This window comes from Rhea americana, unplaced genomic scaffold (genome assembly GCF_003343005.1).
Source record: "Rhea americana isolate MKP2758 unplaced genomic scaffold, rheAme1 scaffold_434, whole genome shotgun sequence".
In the NCBI taxonomy this organism is placed as follows: domain Eukaryota; kingdom Metazoa; phylum Chordata; class Aves; order Rheiformes; family Rheidae; genus Rhea; species Rhea americana.
In genome coordinates, this window is record NW_028186573.1 from 47,260 (window position 1) to 67,746 (window position 20,487).

Sequence of the window (20,487 nt, forward strand, 5' to 3'; positions counted from 1 at the left end):
TAAAGGGCAGGCTGAAAGGATAACTGAGGCAGCTGAAATCCCTCTGAATACTTCCTTTGAAAACTGAGCAAGTCAATGTTCCTAACTTTTAATTCTTGTATTCATCTGGTCGCTTCTGACTGCAAGGCCRACATGAGTAAAACTCTCACAGTTTAAATGGGAGATGTTCATGTTTAATGTCTGTAGTATGACCGGTTTATACTTAAGGAAATTATCACCATTAGAATACAAGGACATCAGTAACTGAAAGCTTCCCTTTAGTGAAAATAATAAATTTAAATGCAAGTAAACAGGAACAAAGCACTCTTAGAGTTGGTTTGCACATGCATTGATTTAATCAAGAATCAGTTCATGCACAGAAGCAACCTTAGGTTCCCATCACCTTGTTAATACAGTCACTGAAAATTTACATAATCAAAATACCATGCATTTTGAAGATAGGCATACAAGTATAAATAGTACCAGCACCAAAAGATTTGCAGAAGATAGAGCAGCACAGGGAGAAACTGTAAAGGTGCATATCTGGAGTGAAAAAAACACTTTTTCTGTAGCACCAGTGTCCCTTCAAGAATTTGAATTACAGCACAGCCTTGAGAGGAGACAAAAAGGCTGCAGAGATTTAAAATTCCAGTATGATGCCTGCTGATGGGAAGGAACAAAATGCAACACGAGTAAGTAATGTGCACTCAGTGTCACATCTACCTACTCTTCTGAGGACCACAAATTCCATTACAAGGTCACACACCTGGCTTTTTGGCTGCATCTTTTCAGCACAGAAAATGATGACTGCTACAGGTTGCCTCCTGTTTCAGTAGAGTATTTGTATGTGTTGTGATTTGGGCGAACACAGTGCAAGCAAATGACCATCTTCTTTCTTTTATATGTATATATGTGTGTGTACATATATATATATATATAGAGAGAGAGAGAGAAAGAGATAACGTGTGTGTGTGTGTGTATATATGTGTATATATACATACACATACATACATAGCATACAAATAAGATGAGCATTACATATTGCCATTCTTATGTTTTGTGTATTAACATACCAGGATGCTTAGCAGAGGAAATTAAAGAATAAATTCAGTTTTCATTAAGATGAAATACCATATTTTGGCTCTCATGCTAGGGACTCAGTTATGTTATTATCATATCTAAGACCAAGAATTTGTAACATATTGGTATGTAAATGTTTATGGTGCCAAGATGATTACTGATGTGTGATAGCTGCATGTACTTTGTTCCAGCTTCAAAGATCTTTAGCCATCCCTACTAGTCAACATCAAGTTCCTACTCCTATTATAGTTAAAAGCATGTTTACCTTTGAATTYTGTGGGAACAGTACTGTCTGTTGGTAATTCTGTGAAATAACAGACTATAGTAACATTTACTTTACTCATCTGATCAGTCCTGTGCATTGATTTGAACAAAATTTCTCAAGTAAATGCAGCACAAATTATTTATGATTTTACATTTTTAATTGGCATGCAAGTGTCTAACATTAGAAAACAAAAGATAGGTATTTAGAAAAAGAGATAAAATTATTCGCATTTTCTATTAGCAGTGTTCCGATAGTACATACAGACCAAACAAAATATATAGCCACACCAAAATATATGGTAGGCATTCAGCTTTTGTGAATGCTAACAGTTACCAGAGCACACAAGACAGATGTCCATTTTGTATCAGTCCACAGAAACATTTCATTTCATATCAGAGAGGCACAAATTTGTAAAAAGAAACTGAGAATATCTTCTTGCTTTTCCCCCAAATAAGCTAACTGATAATCTGTCTTCATCTATTCAGTTTTGCATGTTGTGTTTCCTCTTGTTCATTTATGGTCTGTCTTCTGCATGTCATTTCGTCAGTGATWTTCATTGACTGCTTTTATGTCACGTGGCAAAAACAAAGCTTATAAATTACAGACTCTTTGTTATAGAGGACAGTCACCCCAGTGCTTTGCTGTTGTGCCACTGCTACGAGGTTCCTTATCATTCTCCTTTGTTTATGAAAGACAGCAGGAAGAAGATCTGTGTTTGATGGGAAAGAGGAAGTGGCACAACCACAATGTGTAGAAGGAAAACACATTTCAAATCTGTAACCGAAAGCTCGATCCATTCGAGTTCTATAGTCATTCCATTTTTATGAGCTTATCTGGATTATGCCTTGCCATTATTTGGAATTCTACTATAGTTGCTTTTCTTGAAGTTTTCCCCACCATAGTATCTGATCATCAGTGAAAGCTGATGGCCAAAATACATGGCTAGCTGCCGGCATTAGCATGATATCTTTTTATACTTCCTAGCCACCTCTTCAAAAAATGAAAAGTTTGGACTGGGAAACTATATTTGGTGAGAGAGRATCATAGAGAAAAGTTGGGGGGAGGGAATAAAAGAAGGAAAAGCTCCCAAGCCTTCCAGAATTTCAGAATTAAAAAAATACATATCTATTTTCCAACTATATCGTGTTCCTTTACTCTTTTGCACCTACACACTTGGTTCACCTGACATCTTCATTTACAAATTCACTCTTTCCCCCATGAATTCAACTTTGCCAGTCCTGATCCTGCCTTACCTTAGGATGTGTTTGGCTCATTCCTGTCCACAGTCATTTTCTTCAGGCTCCATTTGCTTTCCGTAAAAGCATACTTTAGGTCCCCTACMCAAAACCTTCCACTGATTATCTCACCTCTCAACACCTCTCACTTCTGAACTGTCTCTCTGCGTGCTCCCAAACTCTTTGCTGCCTCTCTCCCTTACTCAGAATTTAGGTCAGAACAGTAGCTCCAAAGTGAAGTGGTTTTCCTCCACAAGGTCACACACAAGGTGGATACAGGAAGTAAATCTACAGGATCCACTGCTCCTGGAGCAGCTTGCCTCCACCTTTTGTGATGTTCAGTATAGCATTGCCATGTGCCTTTGTATGGGTGGTATGGTCCATTGGGAGAGAATTATAATTTTGATGGTGAATATATGATTCTAATGGAGGAAAGACAGAAAAAGAGCCACAAAGAAAGAAATACAATCTGCAAGTACCTGCAAGTAACTTTCTGTTCAGAAGAACGGAAAATRATGTGGATTTCAACTATCACACTACTAAGAAGGGATCTCTTTCTTGTTGCTGTACACTGTTGTAGATTCTCCTGCAAAACAGGTGAGATAATCTACAATCATTTGTTGTAGAGCCTTGGAATGACTTTTTATTTTTCAGAAGCAAATCCAAAAACTGCAGTAAAACAATAACCTTGAGAGGTTTAGCAGATCATGGTCTTCAGCTCATACCTCTGCTGGAGATAGTTATGGGCTTCTGCAAATTCGAATTTAAAAAATGGAGCGTAGGGAACATACTCTGCACTCCTGTGTGATTACATACATAATGAAGAAAGGAGAGGTTATTTTCATGACAATGTGGGTCTGTTTCTAATAGAAAATAGGAATATGGCAAATATATTTTTCTTCATTAAATGTTGCCATTGTTGCTGCAGTTCTAGGATATGTAGCTGCAAATGCAGCTGAAGAAGCAAGCTGCAGGGAGGAGGAACGCCTGTGGCCTCACCGCTGTTTTTTATCCCCCCAGTTGCGATGATGCAGTTGTTTGTTAGGACATGCTGTAACCCACAGCAAGGAAATTGTTTGACCTACAACACGTCTTTTTCTGGTGAGCTTTCTTTTTTCTTTTTTTAACCTGAATTATTTCCTAGATTGTTTGCATGGGAATGCAATCTTTACAAGGCATGTAATGAACTTTTGGAATTTGTATCCAGAGGATACAATGGAGACAAATGGTATTCACARATTTAAGATGAGATTAGACAAATTCATAGATGACAGTCCGTAAATAACTACTACATGGAATAAGCAGAGGGGTATCCTCTACCAACCCCATCCCAGCAATTGTGGATGTTGAGGAGCATGAGGGGAATGGACCACAGAAAGTGGCCCAGCTTCTGGGCTCTCCTTACAGAGCTTTTGTAATTGTCATTGCTGGAGGCAGAAGCCAGGCTAAATGGACMATTGATCTAACCCATTAAGGTGTTTCTTATACTCACTATATAAATAAGCTGTGGGCTGACACATATTTGTCTCAGATACTGGGATTTACTTTAGTCTTGAGCAGTATTCTTCTTAGACAGTATCTAAAGAGAGGACTTCTCTTTACTGTGAAGGTGGGCTAGTTTTCTTCTCACTTACAGTGGTGAAAGTTTATGTCTTTACATGCTTTAGAACAGGAGTCCAGAGGAATTTTTTAAATGAAAAATTCCCAGGTCCTGCATGAGAACTGAACCTAGTCTATCATCTTTTGCTTACTTGCACTCATTGCCAAATCATATCTTCATGGCTGTGAAGTATCCACTGAATTCAGTGGAATTGCTTCTGCCTGCACCAGTGGTATGGCTGCTGGCTAATTTTAGGTATACCAAAATTCTGATATTTGCAGTATTTCAGGAGGTTTAATTACATGCATATTTATCCACAGGATGCTAGTGTCAGTACTTGTAACACTCACAGTATCTAACAGAGTACTGTAACAGTGAAAACAAGACACTATGTTGTTAGGGCTATTGGGAAACAAAATACTGCCATGCACAAAAATAACCATTTGAAATATATACTGCCTTTGGTATCAGATGTGTTTGCCTGATGGTTGCCATGTAGCCATTTTTCACTCTCATGRAGGTGCTTACAGTTAGACTATGTATACAAATTCTGGCATTTTTTTATTGGTCAACATATTCTTTATGTTATTAAACACTCACAATAGGGTGGTGATTAACCTTGAACCCACCCTGATTTATGCTGTTCCTAATTGACCCAATCTATTACAACACATTGCTCATTCTTTTTTCTGRAAATGACAGAAAATGAGATATTTGGAGGGACAGAGCCTCTCCTTATAAAGATATAAGATAGCACAGCTTGTATAGTTTTTTTTTGTTTTGTTTTTTTTTAATTGGGGTCAAATTCCCTTCTGTTGCAGTAAATTTGCTGCATATTGATTTTCCTGAAGTTACATAAGGCATAAAAACAGCCCTTTGTCACCAGAATCAGTACAGCTGTTTCCAGCACCATGAGTCATGTGTATGACTTCTCCTTTTAACTTCCCACTGTCTTTTTAAAAATACGGTTTAAATCGGTTTTGCTTTTCAACACCAAAGAGAAACAGAAGTAAGTTTTCCCAAGAACAGGAGATTTAGCCAAAACCTTAAGTTTTCATGTGCTACTTGAATGCCAACATTTACACAGGGTTATAGAATATGGGAATAGGATTATATATGATTACATACACCTCAAAGTCAAAYTGGACGTACTAGAAGTGTCTTGTTTAAACAATGGTGAGACACAATTGCTGAATGGTTGCTGAAGTTGTTTTAAATAACCAGGCAATCTAGACCTTATCTGACCACTCTGACCACTCTGATTAGGCATCAGAGTGCTTAAAAGGTTGGTGGCCAAAATACACCAATACCCTTGTAAATTAATGTTAGCAATAGTGGATAAACCGGAGAAATGAAGGTTACGCTCTCACTTTTATSGCAGTGTATTCATATATAGCCTAAATTAACGTAAGCTTAGGAAGATGGGTTTAGACTGAAAGAATAATAAACAGATACAGGGGGAGACTATGAAATTCTAACGAGTAATATTGCATRACCCCATCTGGATTAACTGGGCAAGCACTGATGATTAAGACTAGCTTTTCCCTGGCCTCTTTCTATAATATTTCAGACAGAGGCGTAACAACCTCTTACTGCCGTGGCAATTTGAGAGATATTTGTTGTTCAAACAAATGAACAAATGTCCCAAAAAAGTGCAACTTTTCTTTGTTTTGCTTCAGTTTTCTGCCAGTGATCTAACCTGACCTAACTACCACTGATACATATTTCCAAAGGGAATTCATTATGTTTTCTGAAGGAATGTTATCCCATCACAGGGAAAGACAGCAAGGCAGATTCTTGTTTTAAAAATTGCCTTGTTCCTTGTCAGACACTGTGTCTGCACTTCAAAATGTTTGGATCCTTGTTGTTTAATACTAGTGATTTTATGATTTACCACAAAAATGCAAACACTGGTGTAGTAAGAGGGTCGTTAGTGATCCAAAAATGGACCTATCTAAGTGTGTGTGTGTGTGTGTGTGTGTGTGTGTGTGTGTGYGYGTGCGTGCGTGYGCACAGTCCCACTGCTGTGATCCAGAGTTAGAAAAGTGTGCGCACGCATGTGTAGTCCTGTTCATTATCATGGTATCTTCCATGTACAGACACAGGTTCACTCCCACAAGACGGCTGAGCTAGAGCACTGCATTATACACACCAGGAAAAAGAGACTTGGATAAATTACATGATTTGCCCCAAGCCACGTGGCAATCTGTGCCAGATCTGGGAAATTTTACGAGTTAGTTTTAGGAGTTGTTGACCAGTCTGTTTGCCACCAGCTTTGTGAAGCGAGGAATTTCTGACACCTCTCCTCAATCTAAACTCCCTGTTAGGTTTTTAAAAAGTCACTATACTGCCTTGAATAGCTTCATGTGCCATACAAACACTGAGACACTCCACTCACCTCTCAAGCACGCTAGTGAGAAAGTGCTGAAGTGTTCAATGAAGTACTGTGAAGATGAAATCCACACCAGTTCTAGGTGCCAAASAGTGGTGATGGCTTTACATCAGTTTAGATTGGTTTTGCTGAAGTCACATCACTCAGATGTCTAAAATTAATCCATGTATTTGTTCTTGTTTCCTCTAAAGCTTTTGGTCTGTTTTGTGAGCTAGGAATACAGAATGCATCTTCCYGACTGCTGTGTTCAAGCTCAATGCTAAAAAATCAGTAAAGGATTAATGAGTGAAACTCCAAATGTTATTACATATTTATGCATTTCTCACACTTGCATAAATTTCAACAAATGAGTAATTTTTAGTAAAAATAATGCCARAGACATGACAACACAAGAAAGGCTGAGGCATTACTTGATTGTTCCTGTATATATTATAAACCTCTCTATCCAGTTTGCTTCAAAGTCTTTTCCTTTCCTATTTGAAGTCTGGCAAGAAGCTCACAAGACTGCTGGAAAAAAGGTTTTTATGTTAGATTGCTCTAAGGCAAAATTCAGTGGATCTGGTTCACACTGTCATCACATGTTAGGCAATTATTAATTCATTTAATATGATAGATACTGTATTTTAAGTCACATTGTACCTGTGCATCCAGAAATACATATAAGAATGCAGACACAACTCCTGGTTTTCTTTCTCACTAAGTATATAAACACACATACTTGCACATAGATATAAAACTCTGTATATACAGAGATATATATTAGTGCACACGTGGGAGGTATACATAAGCAATCCTCTTTCCCATCGTTGGGCACAATCCTGCATACGACCCCATGTACGAGTCACTGCAGGATCAGGCCCCACGACTGCTTTCTAAAGAGCAATGTTGCTGCTTAGCAACCATTTTCTGCCTGCAGAAACTAGAAGCCTTGCAAATCATAAACAAATATGTAGGTCCATTGGGAGGCCAAGTTAAATAAAGTGATATCCCTTGCCCTAACCAAGTGTACTCCTCTTTTTTCATAGTAAAAATTTCCATGAAGAAAAAGGAGTAGTATAGGACACAGAACTTCCAAGGGAGAATATTTTTTTTTAAGCAAAAGGAAATAAATATGACTCACAGGAAGTTTTTAACCACCATGGAAAAAAATTTAAAGTAGATTTAAAATTTGGGTTTTTTTCCCAAGAGTAATAGTTACAAAAATGTGTTATTTTTTCCATAAAATTCAATTACATGGGCAAGGAATTACTTTTAACATCTTTATTTACAGTTATTTTTATTTGCATCMGTCAAACATACTCATGTGGTGAAATTTCTTTAATTCTCAAGGCTGACTGGTTAAGCTTAAAAAACAGGCATTTCAACCAGCCCACAGAGACAGTAGTCTTGAATCTGGTTGCTGACATAGCATGTTCTCATGCTAAGAGTCAAATTTGTGAAGATCTTTGTATATAATGCAATTGTCACCTAGGCATCACATTTTCAAAAGAAAATCTAGTGAAAAGCAAATTATGTCCCTAAATCTTAGGGCAACGGATGCCTAATCTATTAAGGTACTTCTGAAAATCCCATTAGTCAGCCAAATATTCGTGGAAAATCTGGTCCTCTGAGATTGAGCAAAATTCCCTTGAAATCTATGGGAATCATTCCACTAACTTCAAGAGGTTTTGAATTAGACTGTTGTATTCTACGCATTTCCTATCTCTTAACAGTAAATAGTAATACTTCTGCCACTGAATTGAAAAAGAATTCTTGCCCTCAGATATCAGTTTTAACTGGGGAGAGCTAGAGGACACCTAAGCAGGTGTCATTTGTTTAGGTGATAGAGAAATATTGTGAGTCCTCAAACATAGCTGGCTCCAGGAGAGTGGCTGAGCTTCTTGGCTTCTCCTCCGGAGATGACGGGATGGAGACCCTGAAGGGAGTGGATCTCTGTCAGTCACCTCTTCTTAGAGGCATGCCCRCACACCGCAGTCTGGCGCAGATGGAGTCCCCCACAAATGRCTARTTCACCACTTCCATTTCACTCTTGYGTCATTACGGGGTTTAGAGAATCCCTGGTTCCCATCTGCTCACYTGCAAATATATAATCTCCAGAGATAAGGCCAGGGTTTGTCCTTCCTTCCGTGTGTCTGCTTTGTAACGTGGAAGTTTTCCGGTCTGCAGAAACAGCTTTACTACACAAATGCTACCCTTGCGTCTCACTTCCAGTTGCAGCTGTAGAGTATGTCTATARGGACTGATATCTAGGTGCAACTTTGCATATATATGTTTAGACATCTAACTACAGTACATCTGAACATGGCCCAGACATCTCAGTTCCCCTGCTAGGAGGTGCTCAGTAACACTGGCCGTGTGAATCCAGCTGAGATTGTGGAGAATTGAACAGGCAAATTTTTGTGACGCTATTTGACTCCTCTGTCCAATCTCCAGTAGTTTAATTTATCTGATTACTTCTGCATGGTCTTGAAAACCAAAGGCAACCAGGTCGGCTCTTGTGACTATGGCAGAAAGGAAAATGAGTGTACCATTTGTCAAATGGAAGGGAACAAAATTGGAGATTTTTGTATATAAGCTTTTGGAAATGTCTAAAACATGGGAATCTTTAGGCACATGCTGATAAGTTTCCCTTGAAACTGAATGGAGTCAAAAAGATTTGGAATTCTTAATATAATAGTGATGCTTTTTAACTTATACTAAGAAAGTGAAACGTTCATATGCTTAATATGTTTTTGGTCTAGAATTTCAAACCTTAACAGCACTGGGGGCTGCCTTTGTATAAACTGATGTTGACACACTAATTCTTGGAGGACTTTGGGCAAAGAAATAATATCATGTAAGCTGGAGGCACATCTGAAGAAAGCATTCTGCCTTTTTTCAAYAAGGCAAACATTACAAAAATGCATTTATATCTGACTATGTTCCTATTATGTAGTCTCAGTATAAAACAGTGTAAAAATCTTMAGGAATGTAACAGTTGGTGCTGTTATGTTTAAGAAAGTGAAGTTGGTAGCAAGATAAARTATTCCATGGAGTTTGATTAGAGACAGATCTCTGCTATGAATTCTGTTGAGCAGGCATGGAGCACTACCAAGACCARTGATGCTTTTGATACCACGGCTCTTAGAGAAGAAAGTAAATCTTTCTTCTCTAAGAATGGTGTACAAACTAACTAACTTTTTCTGGTTAAAGAAGAGTTAGAAAACATATTTTCTTGGTTGCGTCTTTTCAGTGAGAGGTTACATGGCTCTGTGAAAGGGAAGGAGTGTTTCCTGTTTATTAAGAGTGACAACAGCTTTCATTTTTATCAGGATTTTCCACCAAAAGATAATGYTCTCTTTCAGTATGAAAGTGACTGGCAAAAGACATGTAGACATCTAGAGGAGRTTGTCACAGAAATGCCTGGAGAAGAATGTTATGATGAACAGATAGCTTCATCTCTCAGGCAGAGCAAGTCAACAGGGGGGATGTCCCTTTTGAGAAGGACTGATCCTTGATGTGTGCTTTCAAAGAAAGTAAAACCWAGAGCAACTACACTCAAAATGAAAAAGGGAAATTGTGTCAATTAACTTTGGTTGTGTTTTCATGAATGTTTATCAAGGGAAATCAGCTSAGGGTAAAGAGGACATAAAGTACAGGGCGCTTAGGAAAGCAGCKTTGGAGTTTAACATTTATGAAAATGTAATGGGACTTGTAGATTACAACTGTTGTCTTTCAGGGCTGTCTACCAAAGAAAACAGGGAGAAGTCGTATGATGGGAAATAAAGTTTACAGCCCTTCTTCCATTGAAGCCAGATAACAAAATTTAATCTCTGCTAGCCTTCTAGTGTATTATACTTTAATTGCAATCAATAGCTCTGTGTACATGAAGTCTCCTAGCAATTAGCTTCTTCTGCATAAGCTTGAAATCAGAAATGTAATTTGGATGTAATTGTTAAGGTGGGAAAGGTCTGAGTCCAAAAGCAATCTGAGAGTAAACAAACACGCCTCCTTCACTGACAAAAAAACCCATGCTTGTAAAGTCTTGTGCAAATGATTCCTGAGATGATAGAATATAAAAATAAAAAACTCTGTAAGGGCTCAAAAAAGTCACCCTAGACACACCAGTCACAGTTCCGAAGGTGMGACACTCATCTCACTCTGGTCAGGAGGATAATGTGTGGGTCTAAATGAGGACCAAAATCTTCCTTACGTTACAGGATCAGTGTCCTCCATTTAATAAACTTTATGGATAGCTAATAAACCCTGCCCCATTTTTGTATGAAGAAGGCAAGTACTGTTATTCTCGTTATACGAATGCTGACATCTAGGACAAAGTAGCTTGACCAGTTGAGCTGGATCTCTGTTTTAATCATTTGGTAAYGTCCTTAGCATATGATGCTAGTTTTAAATATTAATGCTTCCAAATACAAAACCTGTCTGCAGCTGAAAAATAGGTTCTTAAGAGAAGGAGGACAATTACTCTCTTTGAAGTGCAAAGCAGCCCCTGGTTTTAGTTTTAACACATAAACCAGRAGAGTAAATATTAAAAGTATTTCTTACTAATAAATCTCAGATACCTACTGACCAAAACTGGACTCACAGCAGCTGGTGGGCTCAGTAGTACACAGTGTCTTGGTTGTGCCTGGGATACTGTCTATGTACACCAAATTATATAGGAATGCAATCTAGGAATTTCTGGGTTTTGCTTTTCCTCCCTGCTTTCAATGTGGAGCTAAGCATTCACACTCTACAGAGAAAAGAAATCTTTAAAATTGCAGATTTTCTCTAGGAAAAGCTCCCGTGCACGCATACGTTGTTGTGTGCTTCTGTATATAAAGGCCGGAGCACAGAACTGAAGGAATGGTGGGGGTAGGGAGGGGGCCGAGGGTCACCTTCCTCTTCCCTCTCCCTCCCCTTTTGCACAGTCTTCCCCAGTACCTTAGGCGCCAGTGATCTTATCAAAAACATGAGCTGCGGATTACTTTAAGATAAAGATAGCTACAGGTAAAAAGGAATTTGGTTGTTTGTATAATGGCGAATACATGCAAATTCCTCCAAAATGGTAGTAAAACCCTCTACTCCCATTCTGTTTACCCCTATGCAAATAGTTTTACTATTTCTTTGCAGTCTAGCCATAAAAGAAGATACATCATTGTTTTCTGGTGAGTTAATTTTGTTTGACATTAACATSTCTCCTCAAGGTAGTGATACATTTTTCTGTAACATTTGAAAGTCAAAAGTTATATTTTAACATGGCAATAGGAATTAAGCATACAATAAGGTGTTAAAGCAGGGACTGAAAATGTCAATTATTATAAGCAATGTTTTGTGGAAAGGCGTTATTCATTTATTTAATTCGTTCCAATATTCACCATTGTAAATGTCAGCACTGTGGGTTCAACTGCCTCTGTCATAATTTAGATAATTCTACTTTTTTTAAAACTTGCTCTTATTTCACAGTAATAATGCATATTCTCAATTTTATAAACAGCTATTAACACATTCTGTTTTCACTGAACAAAATGGATAGGAGGATTTGCAATAAGAGAGTATGCTCTCAGATGTTTCATGTGACTCTTACCTAGTCCTGCTTTATCCTTCAGTAGTTCATTTGGGGCTTGGGTCTTCAGTCACAGGCAGCACTAAGTTGCTAAAGAGAAGTGGCAGATTCTTCCAGTTGCAGAGAGAGCAACTGGATGTCTGTCTGGCCACCCTTCACCCCTCAAAAGGGGAAAAGACACAGTATATTTGGGAAGGAGCAATGTTGGCCATGGCTCCACCACGCACAACATTCATTGGCATAAAGTTTGGTACCAGCCTTACGCAAGTGGGAGAAATTCAGAGCAAATCCCTTTGCTGAAATTTTGGTTTTACTGAGATTGGGCTATTGAGGATCAGGGAACAGCAAGTCTTTGCTGATCACTGCTCCTCTCCATAACCTCTTGGCAATAAACAGCTGTAAAATCCGGTAGAGAGCTGGAGTCATGATTCCAACTTTCTCACGTACACTATTTCAAAGGATGGTAGACAGGCCTGAGAACTATTATATTCCAGATTATGAAACATCTCACRTTGTTAAGGTTTACAGTGAAGGGCTGCATTTGACTTCTCTGGGCTGTAGAACAGACCATAAATACAAAACCTTATTTTTACTTTTTCAAATAGAATGCTGGTACTGAGAAATATTTAAATAAAGAAATAAACGAATGAATAGATTTATTTAACTTCAGGGATAGCTGCCCCATGGTAAGCATATACATTTACAYTGGAGAAGTAGCATCTAATTACGTTGTGTGAAAATAATTAACATTACTGGCATTATTTTGTTATTTCTAACGTATTAATGTATTAATCAAATCCATCCTAGCTATGTTTCCTTAATCACTGTCTTTGCTAATAGTCTCTTATTCCCCTTTCTTCTGAAGTTATTATTTATATTCCATGCTTAATATATAGTCTTTTTAATGAATAACTTCAAAGTTATAATGAACATGTGATATTTTTTTTCTCTCTTCTCAGTTATGGGAACTGTCCTGCAGAGGAATGGTTGGGCCTAATATCTGATACGCTGTTTCACTTGCAGAAGCAGATGAAGTTCAATAAGGAAAAAAAAACTTACAATCTGACTGTAGACCTGGCAACTTTGTTTTCTCTACTAGTGGCTACTAGTCAGATGTTGCTATTTTTAAGCAAGATTTTCCAAAACTCCAGATTTTGGATAAGTCTACTGTTCTCTCTCATGWAAGTGTAAGTACTTGATGCTTTAACTGTTTCTGCTTGAGCATTTCGTTGATTATGATTATTCACATTTTAAGGACCAGCCTTCATTACAGGATGGATCTAAATACAGAGTAATTGTCCTGTTAAAAATTAATACTGCAGAGAGTTTTAGATAAGGAACAAACAAATGGRTGCTACCTCATTTCACGGTCATCATGGAGTAATAGCTTCGTTGCAGTTCATGCTATACAGAAGCTGGAAAAAAAACTGGAAAAAAAGAGTTTCATAGATAATTACAGGTATCCAGAAATGTCCAGTCATGCACAGTCTTAATAGCACAGAGTGAATCAACTTTTTCAGYTACTATCCTTCCCTCTGGAAGATTAAGGGAGCAAGGAGAGGATATCAGAAGCTTCAGGAAGACTGTTTTGTTCAACATATTTTACACGGAGCACAGGAAGACCTAAACTGAGGTGGTCAAGTTTTTTTCAGGAAAGTCTTTATCCCTACATGAAATATTGTTTGCAAAATATGAATGCTGTAATATATCAGCTAAACAAAAAGGCATCTTGTAGAGTTGATGCAGTGCTCTGCAGAGATTGGAACATATACTCTCCAGAGAAAATCTATAATAGCTCACAAAGTCCCTAAGCAAAGGGTATTGCAGGTTTATAGCTGCTCAGAAAACAAGAATAGGAAACCCAGATGAAATTATAAATGCAAGTATAAAATGGAAAAGAAGAAAATGGTGAACTGCAYATATGTTCTTATGTTTGCAAATGCAGTAGAATCTCTATCATGCAAAGCATTTTTATTTTGTGTCTTGATTTTTACCTGAGGCTATAACAGCTACTATGGTTTTGCATCATTTCTCAAAATGGAACAGTTCATCTGAAATAATTTATATCAGTTTCTCTCTGCTGACTTCAGTGAGATTATGTCTTTATCTCTCTCTCTCTCTCACACATAAGAGATTCCTGAATTTTCATTCACATTTGAAACACTCAGAAATACCATCTTCTCCCTTCCGTTCATATAGGCAGTGCACTACCCTTTTAAGGTCCAATTTTTGTTAAGTCAGCACAATGATTTTCCTTTACTTCTGTGGGAACTGAATCATTTCATAAACTAAAATAAATATCACCTCATAGTATGTACATTGCAAATTTTCAGACAACTTCATGCGTTCAGGCAGTCTGAAAGCTGAAGCTAACATAAAACCTATTTAGTAGAYGGAGTAATAGCGTCTTACTTAAAATCCATTAAAGTAATTTCACATGAAAACAGCCTGGCTCCAGGTAATATCCAGCACATTTCATGAAGTTAGTGATACACAGTCAGATCACATATGATGCCATGGGAAATGGGAGAAAAAGGGAAGATAAAGACAAGTTGTAAATATTTTCAAGACTGAAATTGTGCAAGATGTAAGAAACATTAGCTGTTAACATAATCAGCAGGAAGCATTATCTGTCGTGAGCAAGTGTTATTTTATGGATGAGCTTGTGTGAATTCAGCCTCTAACATTGCCTATGTATCTCTCCAGGAAATATTGGATAACTTATGAATCTGCTGGGCAACAGTAATTAATTAGAGACACTTAAAACCAAGAAATCCCTGGTGTGAGATCAGATTTATTCAATTTTCTAAAGAAGAACTTTGTAGATTCCACATGCCTCTTGGGTGATGACAATTATGCATGACACTGAAGTTAAGAATCTAGGAGCTTATATGCATGTATGAAAATAGCTCTAGCCTCCTGAGACCAAACTTTTAAGTACTGATTACTGTAAAAAGAATGACTTAAGTCATTATAGCTCCACTGAACCGAATGAAACATAGATATTTAAGGGTTGTTATTATATCTTTGGGCATAATTTTTGGAACAAGACCTCACAGGAAGTTTTTTTTTTTTTTTCTGACACGACCTATTTTCAACTATATATCCATTTTTATAATGGCAGTGATGTAAAGTAAACTAACTAACACAGAAATGAAGAACATTTAGATTTTTGAAGCAAGTAGAATGTGGCACATAAAGTTTAGTGCTCATGGTCAATTCAGGTATCACTACTAATAGTTATACACGTTGAAAAAGCAGATGTGAAAAGCTGAAGGGGCCRGCTGCCAGGACAAGCACAGAACTAGAACATAGCTTGGGATACAGAAGCATTAGTCAAAGCTTTAKTCAAGCAGAGCTGTCTCATACTGACAAACTCATATAAACTTGCTGGGTGTGTCTACCAGAAAGTCTTTTCTACCTTATTACTACTACCTTTTCTTTTCATTCCTGGAGTGTGCTGGGTTTTGATGAGGTTATGTTTCAAAATAGCCTCTGTATGTGGCAAACTCAGAGCGTGCTTGAGGTCCTGTATTTTACACAAAGGACTGGATGAGTGGCTTCACCCCAAGATAAAGAGCAGGCAAATAAAAGTAATTTATTTCAGTATTTGCTTCCCACATAGATGTCTGCTCTGACCTGTTGCAGAGCTCATCTTTCTTAAGCAAGCTATATGGAATGTTTGAATTAAGATAGAAGCTATGATTAGCGTTGTATCTTTGTGGTTATAAGTTTATGAGTATAATATTTCGTTTGTTCATTACAACATATATACTACCAAGTCTGGGAAACCTCATGATTCTTATGATAGCCTAATATAAAAGAGAGGCATTTTTATTTGGAAAGGCATGATAAATCCCTATGCTGGGACCTCCTTTTAGAAACCATTTAAGAAGAGTGAAGCAGAGCTAAAGCAATTCAGAAAGACGTTTAATAGAAAAATATTTCCCTAATAAAAATGCTATCCTTTTATCTGGGAAATAACAGGTCTGATTAGGAAATGKGTATCCAATAATAAGTATAGTGTACTGTTTTTTCTGTATTTGCTCTCTTCTGTTTCACTACTAGCTACCAATTAAGTAATTCTTTTTTTTCATGAGGTAAGGTAGCACTTTTCATCTAAAAAGGTGTATTTTTATAGCTGTTTTGGAAGTTCTCATATCATATCATGGAAGATTTTTGTCACATTGACTTGCAAAACAGTATTTGGTTACTGAAATCATCAATCAGTACAAGTACTTACTAGCTGAGATTACTATAGGCAGAAATGTGCAAGAGTCAGTGATATAGTGCTGTTCAATAGTTAATGTAATGCCCAGTGCTAACAAGTCGTTGGTAGATATTACTGCTTTTAYCTATGAAGTTGCCAGTTCACATCAAGGTTGTCATTTTGTTATTACAAATTTTCACCATTTGATTTGGCCAAGCTGAAATGTGATTTCTGTTCAGTTACATAGGGACAAGTGTTTCTGTTACCAARTTTCAGTAAAAAGGCCAAGGACTGAAGAAATTTGAAGACTATTCTTTCTTTCTCCRTGGCCCTTTAACCAGCTTTTTACATCAAGGTTGCAGTGGAGACTGTGTGCTGAAGAAGAATGGGGCTATTGTAGGAGGTTATCTAAGAAAACAAAGCAGAATCATAACACCTGCTTGCATAGTAAGGGGGAAATGTAGTCAAACATGCCTTCATAGATAAAGCAAAGAGGTGAAGGTAGTAGGAGTATCTGCCTGAATAATGAAGGACTTGGAMATATGGATAAGCAAGACTATTCAGGAGCAATGAAAAGAGATTTTGGAACTGACTGGCTTTCTCTTGCCATCTCCAACATGCAGACAATGCAGTCCCAAATAATAGCGAAAAATACACAGCGTGCTGCAAGACCTGGTTCTTCATMTTTAGTGTACTCAGTGTTTTCCGGGAAGGGAACATCTTGCACTTTTCTGGTTGGCTCAGCTTCAGTTTCTGTGACCTTTTTTTTAAACTGCCCTTCCGTAGTGACAATGTCACTATGATAGCAGTTGTTGAACAGACCAAATAAATGCCTGTCATTAAAGTTGGAAAAATCACTTTCTGAACATATCTACCAATTTTGTGAAGAACTATTTTGTACTTTTGCAGCACATTCTTTAATAAGGCATTTTWTAGGTGGCTTTGACTTTATAAAAGGAGGTGAGCAAGAGACAATAATGTTACAAGCAAAATATCAGGGCTGAACAGCAATAAAATTAGTGCTTTCTAGGTAGTCAGTGCATAAGTAAAGGAGAACCCAAGGGCAGCTATACCAGGTTTGACCGTGAAATGTTCACTTCACCTCCTCCTTCATTTCAGGGCCTGCCTCAAATCTCTGGCTAGCAAAGGCTTTGCTGTGCAGACTGCGTAGAGGTGACGTAGAGGTGAGTGTCAGCAAGACCGCCTACCAATATGATACTRTTATATCATCATCAGCTTTTAGAGAAAACTAAGTCATTAAAAAAAAACCTCTAAAACCAAAATACACGTTGCAAATTCAGAAAGAAAGGARCACCATAAACAAGTTGTCAAGGTAAAAAACAAGACGCTAGAACCCCCCATTGGCTTTATCCAGTGCTGCTTGTGCCTTTTTTCTGATCTAGCTCTGTCGTACGTAGGCCAACATTTACCAGTTGCAGAATTACTGAGAACTAGAAAGTGGTTGCTGAATAGTGTTGAAAGATTTTTCACATTTAAAGCCTACGTTGATGTAACATGCTCAAAAAAAAAAAAAAAAAAAAAAAAAAAAAAAAAAAAAAAAAAAAAAAGACCTTACTCAGAAGAACCTTAAGAAAACAAAAAATATTGCATTACTAGATAATTGGAGCTCGCACTGGCTACATTATGTAATAGTGCATAGAGATGCAGCTGCACTCTACCTGTTTGCCCATCCCTGGAGGCAGAGGACAGGGTAATTGTTACCACACCTTAGAAACTTTCCACGGGCAGGTGTGGTCTATCGTTGCTAGAATCACATCAGATCTTGAAACTGCGTGTACACAGTGAGGAAGCAGTTGGAACCTGCCAGGATCTTAAATTGGAAGAAATACAACTGCAGTCTTACAATAACTATTTTCTTTTTTCTTCAGCTTGCTAAACACTTACTCAGCTACATAAAGATTTGTCTGGAGAACTAAGACTAGGCAAGGAGGGGGGCACTAGCATACTGTCAGCTATGAACAGCATGCAGAATATGTGTCTAAAAGCAAGATTTTGTAATGCTTTAGGCAAAGCTACAGAGGAGAGGAAAGTCCGTGGGAGACTGCATAGCTCATGTGACTGTCAGCGTATACAGTCTTTGGAAAGTTGGTCACCAGTTTAAATTCCAGCCAGGCAGAATTAGAAATTGTCACTGTCAACAAAGCTGGCAAYTGATTTGGGTGAGATAATAGGAAATAGATATTTGCTAAATTAATGCTTGTATATTAGCTTCATTAGCTTCCCTTCTCGAGCTAAACAGATTCAGCTCAAAAATATGAAATTAGCATTGTTACATTCATGTCTGTTTTCTAAGATGCCTGTTAGAAAGTGTTGCAGTGCATTGAAAAAAAACTGTTTTCCTAAAGCAACTTTTAAAAAGATTTAAAATGAGAAGTGTCCCTAAGTATATTCTGATTTTCTAAGAGGGAAAAAGAATCACGAAGTAGTCTACAGAAGCTGATGGTACTGGTTTTATCAGTAGATTTTCAATAAATCGTGGCTTATATACAGAAACAGAACTATATTAGCATTCTGTGAGAAAGAGGCTATTTMAGTYTGTTCATCCACTAAGGAGATAAAGCAGACTGTTATGTCAGCCTTGACAACAACTCTTGAGTTTTCCTGGCTATGTCTAAGAAAAGGGTTTTATAACTATCACCATATGGAGGTATAACATGTGATGCAGCCTAGAGCTATTTCCTTTGAAAGCAGAGCTCTAAATTCCTGTAAGAAAACCATATGTATAAAAGACTGGTAAGTTGACAGGGTCCCTGGCAAGGTTAAGTTGCAATACATTTCACCAGAAGAAATTTGCAATTTCCTGTTAATACCTGTAGCTAGATCTATAATAACTATACATTTTAATTTGCTTATGATTTTTTTGGCCAAAGATCTCTGTAATGGGCTCTGGGTAACTCTAGTCTTTGGGCACATGGTTGGCCTTACCTTTCCAGGTGAAAAAAAGCCTCACCTGAACAGATACCATAGCTGTGTGACTAATTCAGGCCACTTGAGGGGAGAGAAAGGACAGATGTCTAGGAAAGCTGTGTCTAAATTTCAGAAGATGTTGAATCCACTGGGTTTTTTTTGGAACAGAAGAGTGTGGTGTGCTGTGGAGTTGTGCCCAGGAGCTCTTTCTGCTAGTGCAGGCATAAGGATTTTTCACGTAGAGGGTAAGTTACACCCCAACGCAGTGCAGAGTTTCCGTTTTGCTCTGTGCTGGTTTCTCTTAAATCAGTATATAACGACCCAGTTGGTAGTTTTAGCAGAGGAGACGTCTGCTGGTTCTCATGTTCTCCAGATCTTGCTCCTAAGAAGGACAGTTGAGTGGAACAGGCTGTTGTCTGTGACTCTCTTGCTTCTCAGTGCAGAAAGACATTCAGTGCTTCCTTGCGCCTTGTCTTTGTCCTCCTGTGGGGAACCAGACCGCCCTGTGACGTCTCTCTCTGCTTTCTGTCAGAGACTGCAGCGCAAGGGGATATCCTCTTCCTCGTGTGAGCTCTTTTCCTTTCTACGCAGCCCTGCGTGTGCTCTTTGGTCCCCTTTCTTGCCTCTTGCCACAGGAGACAATGTCGTACGTAGGGCAATGTGCACCAACTAGCACGGGTGAAATCCTTCCCTAYTTTGAACCATTTTAACTAGGGAACTGAAGGGAAAATATTCGTAAATGCAAACATTAAACCATAGTGTTGGAAAGTGTAGTGATTTTTACAGGTCAAAAGTCTCAGTTATTGCATGTTCCAACCAGATCTGCATGTTTAAAATATAGTACATCTGCATTTAGTTTAAATAAAAGAGCATAACCATACTGGTATTTAATATGAGCAGGTGTACAAGTCAGGGCTTAAACTGAGTGAAGAATGTGACTAAAATATTTAACTTGGCCCTCTTTCTTGACAAGAAGTCACTATCTTATTAGCYGTGGGACACAGATTTACACAAGATGTTATCCTGAGTAATAGCGGTGGTAATCGTGACATCATGCAAAAAAACTCCGCAAAGTTAATGAGTAGATTTTTTTTAATTAACAGTCTTTAGGGGATGAGAATCATGTATAACAACTCTGAAAACATTTGCAAGTAAATGTACTGTACATAATCAAAGTAAATCTGTTCAACCTCTGGAGCACAGCAGAGAAAAAAAAAGTGCTAGAAATTCAGTCTGAGGAGAGAGGGCATTACCAT

General features: G+C 37.9%; 1 long non-coding RNA gene across 1 annotated transcript in view; it reads left to right on the forward strand.

The window, feature by feature from the left end:
• LOC146589775 (uncharacterized) overlaps positions 1-20,487 on the forward strand; it is an 88,252-nt gene that overhangs the window by 9,038 nt on the left and 58,727 nt on the right. The window contains exons 4-5 of the long non-coding RNA XR_014897113.1: positions 3,488-3,660; positions 17,423-17,487. This is a non-coding gene — a long non-coding RNA (uncharacterized LOC146589775). The remainder of the gene's footprint in view (positions 1-3,487; positions 3,661-17,422; positions 17,488-20,487) is intronic.